Raw genomic sequence first — 12,189 nt, forward strand, 5'->3', positions numbered from 1 at the left:
ACTGGTTGAAAGGGTCTTGGCCACATCTGCAAAGTTGGTGGGTGGTCGTTCCTATCCTAGGTTGTGCCTTTCCTAGGTGTGCATTGTGGCCATGCATATGAGCTCCTTAGCCGAGCAATTCTGCCTGTGCACGCGTGAAGCCCTCGAATGCTTCCCCAAGGTGAAGGCAGCATCCCCCTGCCTTGCACATTCCAACGCACTGCACATGTTTTCTCACAAGGCTCTCTCTCTCCTTACCTAACCTGCCTCCTTTCTTTCACTGCCTCAAGCTGCTCTCCTCAGGGTCTCTATTTTAAGACGTGCAGATTAAAATACCTGATTAGAAATACAGTAGAAACAAAACCATTCATTAGGATAAAACCTTGTGGTTTTGACGTACTCTACAATGTCTCGTAGTTGTTCTGGACTTTAATCCTTTTTCAGTCCCCCATCCCCACGCCCAGTTTTCAACCTGTTCAGTTTCCCCCTTATTAGTGTGAATATACTAGAATTTGAATACGGAATAACGTAGGACTTTTTTTGTCAAGCGTGGCTGTGTAAGGTGAGGGTCATTTGAAAACGAGTGATTTTTGTAGCTGCTCTTAGAAGTTTTGCTTCATGTGAGGGAGTCAACTTCCAAAAAGAAGGGGTGTGTGTTCTCTCATCTTCACTTGTTTGCCCTCCCCTACTAATCCTGAAGCAGCCCAAATCTGACTTTTTTTAGATTGTTTGTAATGATAAATAATGTGACTCTGGTAAGATTACTTCATCTGATCCAGCGTTTTTAAAAATGAAGAAATTAATTCCACTCCTCTAGTGAACCATGGTCTAATGTCATGCTGTTTCCCCTTAAATTACATGAAAAGAGTGCATTTTTAATATGTATTTGTATTTGAGCCCCTGCTTAATGACTGCCTAAAAATGGAACAAATTGCATCTTACAGAAAGCTTCTACAGAAATTATGAACTATGTTGTTGGGTGATTGAATTCCAAACCTACCAGTTTACAATATTTTTTCTCATCAGCTCTTAATCAGTTTTAGTTGAAATATTTAATTAAATCAAATCTTACTTATCAGGTCAAATTTTGGTAATACAGAATCTACTTAAGAACTGCTGAGTGGAGCTGATAGTGACTGACATTTCTCGAGGTTGACAGTTCAAACGGTGTCCCTTTTAAACTGATGTATCTTGTAGAGACTAGGGGGCACTGTGGAGTAATATGGTTTGGCTATTGGAGTGAGATCAGTGCATTTACATAGTTGAAGGCATGGTTGAGATGGTCAAAGACCACTCAGATCCTGGATTGTGTGTATAGTACATGTGTGCAAAATTACTGAAGTTAAGAGCCAATATTTTTGGTATCATTAATCTACAATTACATGAAGAACATTATGTTTACTAGGCTCTCCCATTCACCAAGTCCCCCACACACACCCCTTCCCAGTCACTGTCCATATGCGTAGTAAGATGTTGTAAAATCCTACTCGTCTTCTCTGTGTTGAGCAGCCCTCCCTGTGCAACCCCTACACACTATACATGCTAATTGTAATTCCCCCTTTCTTTTTCCCAACCCTTATCGCTCCCTTCCAACCCATTTTCCTCAGTCCCTTTCCCTTTGGTAACTATTAGTCCATTCTTCGACTCTGTGATTCTGCTGTTTTGTTCCTTCAGTCTTCCTTTGTTCTTATATTCCACACAAGAGTGAAATCACTTGGTATTTGTCTTTCTCTGCCTGGTTTATTTCACTAAGAATAATATTCTCTACCTCCATCCATGTCGTTGCAAACGGTAGGATCTGTTTTTTCTTATGGCTGAGTAATTTCCATTGTGTATATGTACCACATCTTCTCTATCCACTCATCTACTTATGGACATTTAGGTTCCTTTCATATCTTGGCTATTGTAAATAGTGCAGTGATTAACATAGGGGTGTATCTGTCTTTTTCAAACTGCAGTGCTGCATTCTTAGGGTAAATTCTTAGAAGTGGAATTCCTGGGTCAAATAGTATTTCTCTTGGTGCCTTCTAGAGCATATTGCTGGCCTGATGGACAGCAACTCTTACGGGCTACGTGGTGGGGACTTCAAAGTGGGGGTAGACTAGGAACCATAATATTGTTCATGTAACTGTGAAGTAGTGACTACAAAACAAAAAGGAAAACACAGTACCTCGGCTCTGGATTCCATTTACCCTGATGCTGCCAAAAGATGGTCAGTGTCCACCTGACCGGAATCGCACTTGCTCCTCTCAGCATACACATTATGTCTCTACGACAGAGGCACCACTGTGAAATCGTGGAATCTCCAGGCAACAGTGCCGCACTTACAAACTTCACCCACGGGGGGGGGCCACTGCCCAGCCGTGGGGAACTGCATCATATTACCAAACATTAGAGTTACTTACCTACATATATATAGATATATATATATATGTATAATGATATCACTCATCGTTACAGTATCAGAACAAAGAAAAAACAAGAAAAAAAAAGCAGCAGTCTCAGAAAACCCACGAATGGACTAAAAGTTAACAGAGGGAAAGAGACTGCAGTGAATGGGTGGGAATGGAGGGATTAGGGAGGCAGGAAGTAAGGACACATTAGAATAAGAATATATAATGTGTGAGGAGGGTCACAGGGAGGACTGCAAAACACAGGAAAGACAAATAGGGACTCTACACTATCTTACTATGCTCATGAACAGTGACTGCAATGGGGTATCTGGGGACATGTGTGTGATGGGAGGAGTCAGGTAAACATAATGTTACTCATCTAATTGTGTATTAATGACAGAAAGATGCACAGATAGATAGATAGACAGATAATAAATGAATGAATGAATGAGTGGACGCACGGATGGATAAATACATACATACACACATACATACAAACAAACATATATACATAAAGAATATAGCAGCCCAGTTGAAGAAAGACAACTGCACCCCTAAATTTATGGCAGCATTATTCACAATAACCAATCTACAATTATATAAGCAACATTAAGGTTACTAGACTACCCAGATCGACAAGTCGCACCCATAGACCCCATTGCAATCACTGTTCACCAGCATACTAAGATGCTACAGAAACACTGATTGAATTCTCTGAATTATACTGCCTTCCCCATAGAAATCCCCCCCACATTATGTGAGCTTATCGCAATGCCCCCTTTACCAGCCCTCTCCCTCCCTTCACAACAAGCCTTCCTAGTCCCTTAACCTATGCTACATTGGTGATGGGGGGAGTGTCCTCAACATGATATTATCCACATAATTGTAGGTTACTGATAAATAATTAAATGAATAAATAGATGAATAAATGAATGAGAGAATGCCGCCCCCAGTTCAAGAGCGACACGTGCATCCCTCTGATTACCACAGCACTATTCTCAATAGCCAAGCTCAGTGTCCATCAGAAGATGAACAATGGAATATTATTCAGTCATATGAAAACAAATCCTAGCATTTTCAAAAACATGGATGGTGTGAGAGGGCATCATACTCAGTGTAATAAGGCAGGCAGGTGGAGAAACTCAAGTATCAAATGATATCACTCGCCTGTGCAGGACGGGAACCAAGAGACAGCCGAAGAAGAAAAACGGCACAAGAGTGGACTCACAGTTACCAAAGTGAAAGGGATGGAGGTGGACAGGTGGGAACAGAGGAATAAGTCGGGGGGAGTGGGGGAGAATGTGCACATTACCTTCGGCATGTATAAAGTGGAAGGGGGGGCACGGGGAGGGACGTAAAACACAGAGAAGACAACAAAGGATTCTACAGCATCTTACCATGCTCATGGAGAGTGACTGCAATGAGGTATCTGGGGGGATCTCATTGTTGGGGGCAGTTTAGTAAACTACATGTGACTCACGTAGATGAAGACTAATGAAAAATAAATAAATAACAGATAAATAAGTGACTAATGAACTAACTAAAAACATTCATAAATCCACACATACAGAAATAAACACTAGAATACAGCAGCCCAGTTAAAAAAAGAGATGTGCACCCGTATGGTTATCACAGCACTATCCACAATAGCCAAGGTAAGTGTCTATCAGAGGATGAACAGTGGAATATTATTCTGCCATATGCAGAAACCAATGCTACCATGTGCAACAACATGGAGGGAGGTAGAGGGTATCATGCTCAGGAAAATAAGCCACGCAGAGGAAGACAAGTGTCAACTGATTTCATTCACGCGTGGAGTACCAGAAAAAAGAAAAGGAGTGACAGAACAGGACAGTAGCAGCCGCAGCGAACCAAAGAATGGACGCACGGTTACCAAAGGGAATGGGACTGAGGAGGATGGGTTAGGAGGGAGGGGAGAGAGGGAAAATGGGGCATTACGAGTGGCACACAGGGTGTGGCAAGGCGGCGTGCTTAGGAAAGTCCGTATAACATAGCGATGATCAGCAGCACATCCACAGCACATTCTGGGCTGATGGACAGCAACTCTTACGGGCTACGTGGTGGGGACTTGACAGTGGGGATAGTCTAGGAACCATAATGTTGTTCATGTAACTGTGAAGTAGTGACAACAAAATGAAAAGGAACACACAGTACCTTGGCTCTGGATTCTATTTAGCCTGATGCTGTCAAGTTGGTCAGTGTCCACCTCACCGGAATCACACCTGCTCCTCTCAGCATAAACATAATGTCTCTAGGACAGAGGCACCACTGTGACATCGTGGAATCTCCAGGCAACAGTGCTGCGCTTATAAACTTCACCCACGAGGAGGGGCACTGCCCAGCCGTGGGGAGTTGCATCATCTTACCAAACATTAGAGTTACTTACTTACATATACATACATATATATACATTTATCCTTACATATATATATATATATACATGTATAATGATATCACTCATCATTACAGTATCAGAAGAAACAAAAAACTGAAGAAGAAAACAGCAGCAGTCTCAGAAAACCCAAGAATGGACTAAAAGTTAACAGAGGGAAAGAGACTGAGGTGAATGGGTGGGAATGGAGGGATTAGGGAGGGGGGAAGTAAGGAAACATTAGAATAAGAATATACAGTGTGGGAGGGGTGTCATAGGCAGGGCAGCTAAACACAGAAAAGACAAGTAGGGATTCTACAGTATCTTACTATGCTCATGGACATTGACTGCAATGGCGTATCTGGGGGCATGTGCGTGATGGGAGGAGTCTAGTAAACATAATGTTACTCATCTAATTGTGCATTAATGACAGAAAGATACACATATAGATAGATAGATAATAAATGAATGAAAGAATGAATGGATGCATGGATGGATGAATACATACATACACACACACATACATACAAACATACATACATAAGGAATGCAGCAGCCCAGTTCAAGAAAGACATCTGCACCCCTAAATTTATGGGAGCACTATTCACAATAACCAATCTACAATCACATAAGCAACATTAAGGTTACTAGACTGCCCAGATCATCAAGTCGCACCCCCAGACCCCATTACACTCACTCTTCACCAGCATAGTAAGATGCTACAGAATCACTGCTTGAATTCTCTGAACTATACTGCCTTCCCCATAGAAATCCTCCCCACATTATGTGAGCTAATCGTAATGCCCCCTTACCAGCCTCCAACCGTCCTTCACAACCAGCCTTCCTAGTCCCTTAACCATTCCTACACTGGTGATGGGGGGAGTGTAATAAACATGATGTTATCCACATAATTGTAGATTAATGATAAATAAATAAATGAATAAATAGATGAATGAATGAATGAGACAATGCCGCCCACAGTTTAAAAGCGACACGTGCATCCCTATGATTACCACAGCACTATTCTCAATAGCCAAGCTCAGTGTCCATCAGTAGATGAACAATGGAGTATTATTCAGGCATAGGAAAACAAATCCCACCATTTGCAGAAACACGGATGGTGTGAGAGGGCATCATACTCAGTGTAATAAGGCAGGCAGGTGCAGAAACACAAATATCTAATTATTTCACTCGCCTGTGTAGGAGGGTATCCAAGAGACATCCGAAGAAGTAAAACGACACCACAAGAGTGGACTAACAGTTACCAAAGGGAAAGGGATGGAGTGGAAAGGTGGGAACAGAGGAATAAGTCGGGGGGAGCGGGGGAGAATGTGCACATTACCTTCGGCATGTATAAAGTGGAAGGGGGGCATGGGGAGGGACGTACAACACAGAGAAGACAACAAAGGATTCTACAGCATCTTACCATGCTCATGGAGAGTGACTGCAATGAGGTATCTGGGGGGATCTCATTGTGGGGGGCAGTGTAGTAAACTACATATGACTCACGTAGATGAAGACTAATGAAAAATGAATAAATAACAGACTAATGAACTAACTAAATACATTCATAAATCCGCACATACAGATATAAACACTAGAATACAGCAGCCCAGTTAAAAAAAGAGATGTGCACCCGTATGGTTATCACAGCACTATCCACAATAGCCAAGGTAAGTGTCTATCAGAGGATGAAGAGTAGAATATTATTCTGCCATATGAAGAAACCAATCCTACCATGTGCAACAACATGGAGGGAGGTAGAGGGTATCATGCTCCGCGAAATAAGCCACGCAGAGAAAGACAAGTGTCAACTGATTTCACTCACCTGTGGAGTACCAGAAAAAAGAAAAGGAGTGATAGAACAGGACAGTAGGAGCCTCAGCGAACACAAGAATGGACTCACGGTTACCAAAGGGAATGGGACTGAGGAGGATGGGTTAGGAGGGAGGGGAGAGAGGGAAAATGGGGCATTACGAGTGGCACACAGGGTGTGGCCCGGCGGCGTGCTTAGCTAAGTCCGTAAAACATAGCGATGATCAGCAGCACTTCTACAGCATATTCCTGGGCTGTTGGACAGGGACTCTTACGGGCTATGCGGTGGGGACTTGACAGTGGGGGGAGTCTAGGAATCATAATGTTGTTCATGTAACTGTGAAGTAGTGACAACAAAATAAAAAGGAACACACAGTACCTTGGCTCCCGATTCCATTTACCCTGATGCTGTGAAGTTGGTCAGTGTCCACCTCACCGGAATCACACCTGCTCCTCTCAGCATACACATTATGTCTCTAGGACAGACGCACCACTGGGACATCGTGGAATCTCTGGGCAACAGTGCTGCGGTTACAAACTCCACCCACGGGGGCTGGGCACTGCCCAACCGTGGGGAGCTGCATCATCTTAGCAAACATTAGAGTTACTTGCCTATCACTCATCATTACAGTATCAGAACAAACAAAAAACTGAAGAAGGAAACAGCAGCAGTCTCAGAAAATCCAAGAATGGACTAAAAGTTAACAGAGGAAAAGAGACTGAGGTGAATGGGTGGGAATGGAGGGATTAGGGAGGGGGGAAGTAAGGACACATTAGAATAAAAATATATAATGTGGGAGGGGGGTCACAGGCAGGGCTGCAAAACACAGAAAAGACAAGTAGGGATTCTACAGTATCTTACTATGTTCATGGACAGTGGCTACAATGGGGTATCTGGGGGTACGTTCGTGATGGGAGGAGTCTAGAAAACAATGTTACTCATCGAATTGTGCATTAATGACAGAAAGATACACAGATAGATAGGTAGACAGATAATAAATGAATGAATGAATGGATGCATGGATGGATGAATACATACATACACACACACATACATACGAACATACATACATAAAGAAGGCAGCAGCCCAGTTCAAGAAAGACATCTGCACCCCTAAATTTATGGCAGCACTATTCACAATAACCAATCTACAATTACATAAGCAACATTAAGGTTACTAGACTTCCCAGATCATCAAGTCGCACCCCAGACCTCATTACACTCACTGTTCACCAGCACAGTAAGATGCTGCAGAATCACTGCTTGAATTCTCTGAACTATACTGCCTTCCCCATAGAATTCCCCCCCACATTATGTGAGCTAAATGTAATGCCCCCTTACCAGCCTGCAACCATACTTCACAACCAGCCTTCCTAGTCCCTATATCTTGCCTACCTTGGTGATGGGGTAGTGTACTCAACATGATGTTATCCACATAATTGTAGACTAATGATAAATAAATAAATGAATGAATAGATGAATGATTGAATGAGATAATGCCGCCCCCATTACAGAAGCGACACGTGCATCCCTGTGATTACCACAGCACTATTCTCAATAGCCAAGCTCAGTGTTCATCAGTAGATGAACAATGGAATATTATTCAGTCATACGAAAACAAATCCTACCATTTGCAAAAACATGGATGTTGTGAGAGGGCATCATACTCAGTGTAATAAGGCAGGCAGGTGGAGAAACACACATATCAAACAACTTCTCTCGCCTGTGCAGGAGGAGAACCAAGAGACATCCGAAGAAGAAAAATGGCACCATAAGATTGGACTAACAGTTACCAAAGGGAAAGGGATGGAGGTGGACAGCTGGGAATGGAGGAATAAGTCAGGAGAAGCGGGGGAGAATATGCACATTACCTTTGGCATGTATAAAGTGGAAGGGGGGCACGTGGAGGGACGTACAACACAGAGAAGACAACAAGGGATTCTACAGCATATTATTATGCTCATGGACAGTGACTGCAATGAGGTATGTGGGGGCATCTCATTGTGGGGGGCAGTTTACTAAACTACATGAGACTCACGTAGATGAAGACTAATGATAAATAAATAAATAAATAACAGATATACAAGTGAGTAATGAACTAACTAAATATATTCATACATCCGGACATACAGAAATAAACTCTAGAATACAGAAGCCCAGTTTAAAAGAGACCTGTGCACCCGTATGATTATCACAGCACTATCCACAATAGCCAACGTAAGTGTCTATCAGAGGATGAACAGTGGAATATTATTCTGCCATATGAAGAAACCAATCACACCATGTGCAACCACATGGAGGGAGGTAGAGGGTATCATGCTCCGCGAAATAAGCCACGCAGAGAAAGACAAGTGTCAACTGATTTCACTCACCTGTGGAGTACCAGAAAAAAAAAAAGGAGTGATAGAACAGGACAGTAGCAGCCGCAGCGAACCCAAGAATGGACTCACAGTTACCAAAGGGAATGGGACTGAGGAGGATGGGTTAGGAGGGAGGGGAGAGAGGGAAAATGTGGCATTACGAGTGGCACACAGGGTGTGGCCCGGCGGCGTGCTTAGGTAAGTCCATATAACATAGCAATGATCAGCAGCACTTCTACAGCATATTCCTGGGATCATGGACGGCGACTCTTATGGGCTACGTGGTGGGGACTTGACAGTGGGGTAGTCTAGGAACCATAATGTTGTTCATGTAACTGTGAAGTAGTGTCAACAAAATAAAAAGGAACACAGAGTACCTTGGATCTGGATTCCATTTACCCTTATGCTGTCAAGTTGGTCAGTGTCCACCTCACCGGAACCACACCTGCTCCTCTGAGTATGCACATTCTGTCTGTAGGACAGAGGCACCACTGTGACATCATGAATCTCCAGGCAACAGTGCTGGTGTTGCAAACTCTTCCCCCAGATAGTGGCTTCTTCCCAGCCATGGGGAGTTGCACCATCTTAGCAAACATTAGTGGTTGTTGCCTATTTATGTATATATATATATTTATATATATATATATATATGTATATAGATACATATATATATATATTTCTTTAAATTCCACATGAGTTATCTATTCCCACTTAACAAATTACCCCGTAACTGATAATTTCGAATAATAAACATTTATCATCCCATAGTTTCTGTGAGTCAGGAATCTTTGAGTCATTTAGCTGGGTACTTCTAGCTCAAGGTCTACCGTGAGGCTATAGATAGGATGTTGTTCAAAGTTACAGTAATTAGAAGGCGTGGCTGGGGCTAGACGATCTATTTCTACAGTGAATTTTTTGCTGTATTTTGGCAACAGGCCTCAGTTCCTCATCATGTGGATGTCTCCACAGGGCTGGTTGTGTATCCTCCTAATATGACAGCTGGTTTTCTCCTGAGAGTAAGGAAGAACTTGCATTTTCTTTGGTACCTAGTCTAGGAAGTCATACACTGTCCCTTCCACAATATTGTATTCTTTAGAAATGAGCCATTAAGTCCAGTCCACATCCCAATGAAGGGAAATCTCATAATGAGAGGAGTATCAAAGAATTTTTTCCCTATTTTTAAAATGCTACAAACTCTCAATGAAGATAGAGATATCTTTCAGGCCTTGGTACAGGGCATGGATTTTTAACACTACGTGAAAATTCAAATTAAAGGAAAGGATGATAAACTAGACTATATTAAAAATTAGTGACTTTTCCTCTTCAACACTTAGAGCAAGTGAAAGTCAGAAAGTAGAGGGAAGTTTTACAAAGTGCACATGGAAAAGGATTCATATCAAGAACTTTTACCATTTAGTAAGAAAAGCTCAAACAGCCTAGTAGAAAAATGGCCAAAGGGAAGATATGAGAACAATAAACCTAATCACAGACATTCAGCATCACTGTTCATCAGGGAAATACAAATCAAGACCGTAATGAGAAATCACTTCACACCCATTTCATTAGTGAAACTTTAATAATCTGATGCTAAGTGTTGGAGAGGGTGTAGAGCCATAGAAATGTATATACTCTTTTAGTGGGGTATAAATTGGTGTGACTACTTCACAAGATAATTTCAGATAATGATAAATACTAAAAGAAAATAAAACACAGTGATGGAAGACAGTACCTAGCAAGCCAGCACAAGGTAAAGACCACATTTACAAGGCGTTGCTGGGAACGGAGGCAAGATTTAGGGGGAGACATATGAATATCAAGAAGGAACCAGGTGTGCATTTAGGTATGACTTACTATTTTGTTCCTGGTTTTCTAACATCTGGCTAACAGTTTCTTGGCTTTCTCTTTTCAGGGGTTTTCAATTTCTTTTTCATCACCCTATTTTTCATCACACTGCTGGGCTACTTGTTTTTCCACATAAGCTTTATAAATCCAGATCTCCTAATCAACATACTACCCCAGATACTGAACAGGAGCACCTTGTGGAGGCTAAGAAGCTTCCTCTTCGAATCTCTCACACTTCAGACTGAGGACTTGTTGCCCCACTAATCCCCAAAAAACATCCTTGGAAAAAGAAGGCAAGTGGTACCTGACTGTGTACACTAGGAGATGGTGAAACTTTTAGAGTGAAGATGTTTTCTTCAGTTTTTCCCTTGAGGTTTGCCTACTGATTACCTTTCCTCCCATGTTGACTTTCCAAGATTGACCTTGCCCAGTAAACACCTCTGTCAATAGAATTCAGTGGCTATAGGATAAGCTAAATAGTATGAAATAGTAAACAAAGTAGACCATTTTCAGAATAATGTCATAGATACTAAGCAAAGTTGGAGTCCATCAATACTTCTAGTTAATCTTAAAAACGTAAGAGACTGGATCTCTGCAAAATAGATGGCTCACTACTGATAATTAGAACTCTATAGCAGCAAGTGACCTTAACTTCAGCTAACTTACAAATTACAGCAAAATTTCAAAAAAAGATATGGCCTTATGGAACTAAAAATCTGAGGTTTCAGGCATGGCTGAATCCAGAAGTTTCACCAGTGTCCTCAGGGCTTCATCTCTCTCCCTCCTTTCTCTGAATGGGCATTGCTCCTTTAGGTGGCAATATCCTGCCATTAACCTAAATCCCACGCTACCAGATTAGCAACATCAGCACAATCAGTCTTTTCCAATAGCTACAGCAGGAAAGACCAAAGAATCTGTATTGACTGAGGTCAATTGCCTATCCCTGTCCCATAATCAGCTAATCATGTGTCAGCAAAGTCATCCTTTAATGAAAGGCTTAAAGGCATCTTGTACCACAGATAAATATTTCAAACAGAAGTAACCAAATGGAAAAAAATTAGGCAACTTTCTTAATATGGTAAATTGCCTAGAATGAGTAAATTCTTTCTTAACCCAAGGCCTCAGAGAAAACAAAATCCTTTTCTCCCGGCTATTACTAGAGTAATGTGCAAATATGCATTGTCTGACAATACAAGTCACGGAGTTTTTATGTGGCACCCTAAATGGAAACACCCTGCACCATCTCAAAGAGCAGCACTGCATGCGTGGCTTATTCCCACACTGAGTGGCAGTGGCATTCTAGGGTCGAGTAGAATCTGGCAGTTTCTGCCCAGTAGGTGTGGCCTTAATAGGTGTTTCATTAAACCAGGCTTTGTTCTTGGCACAAGGGGAGGATAAGGTATGGCC

Source organism: Manis pentadactyla, chromosome 6 (genome assembly GCF_030020395.1).
Source record: "Manis pentadactyla isolate mManPen7 chromosome 6, mManPen7.hap1, whole genome shotgun sequence".
Classification (NCBI taxonomy): Eukaryota; Metazoa; Chordata; class Mammalia; order Pholidota; family Manidae; genus Manis; species Manis pentadactyla.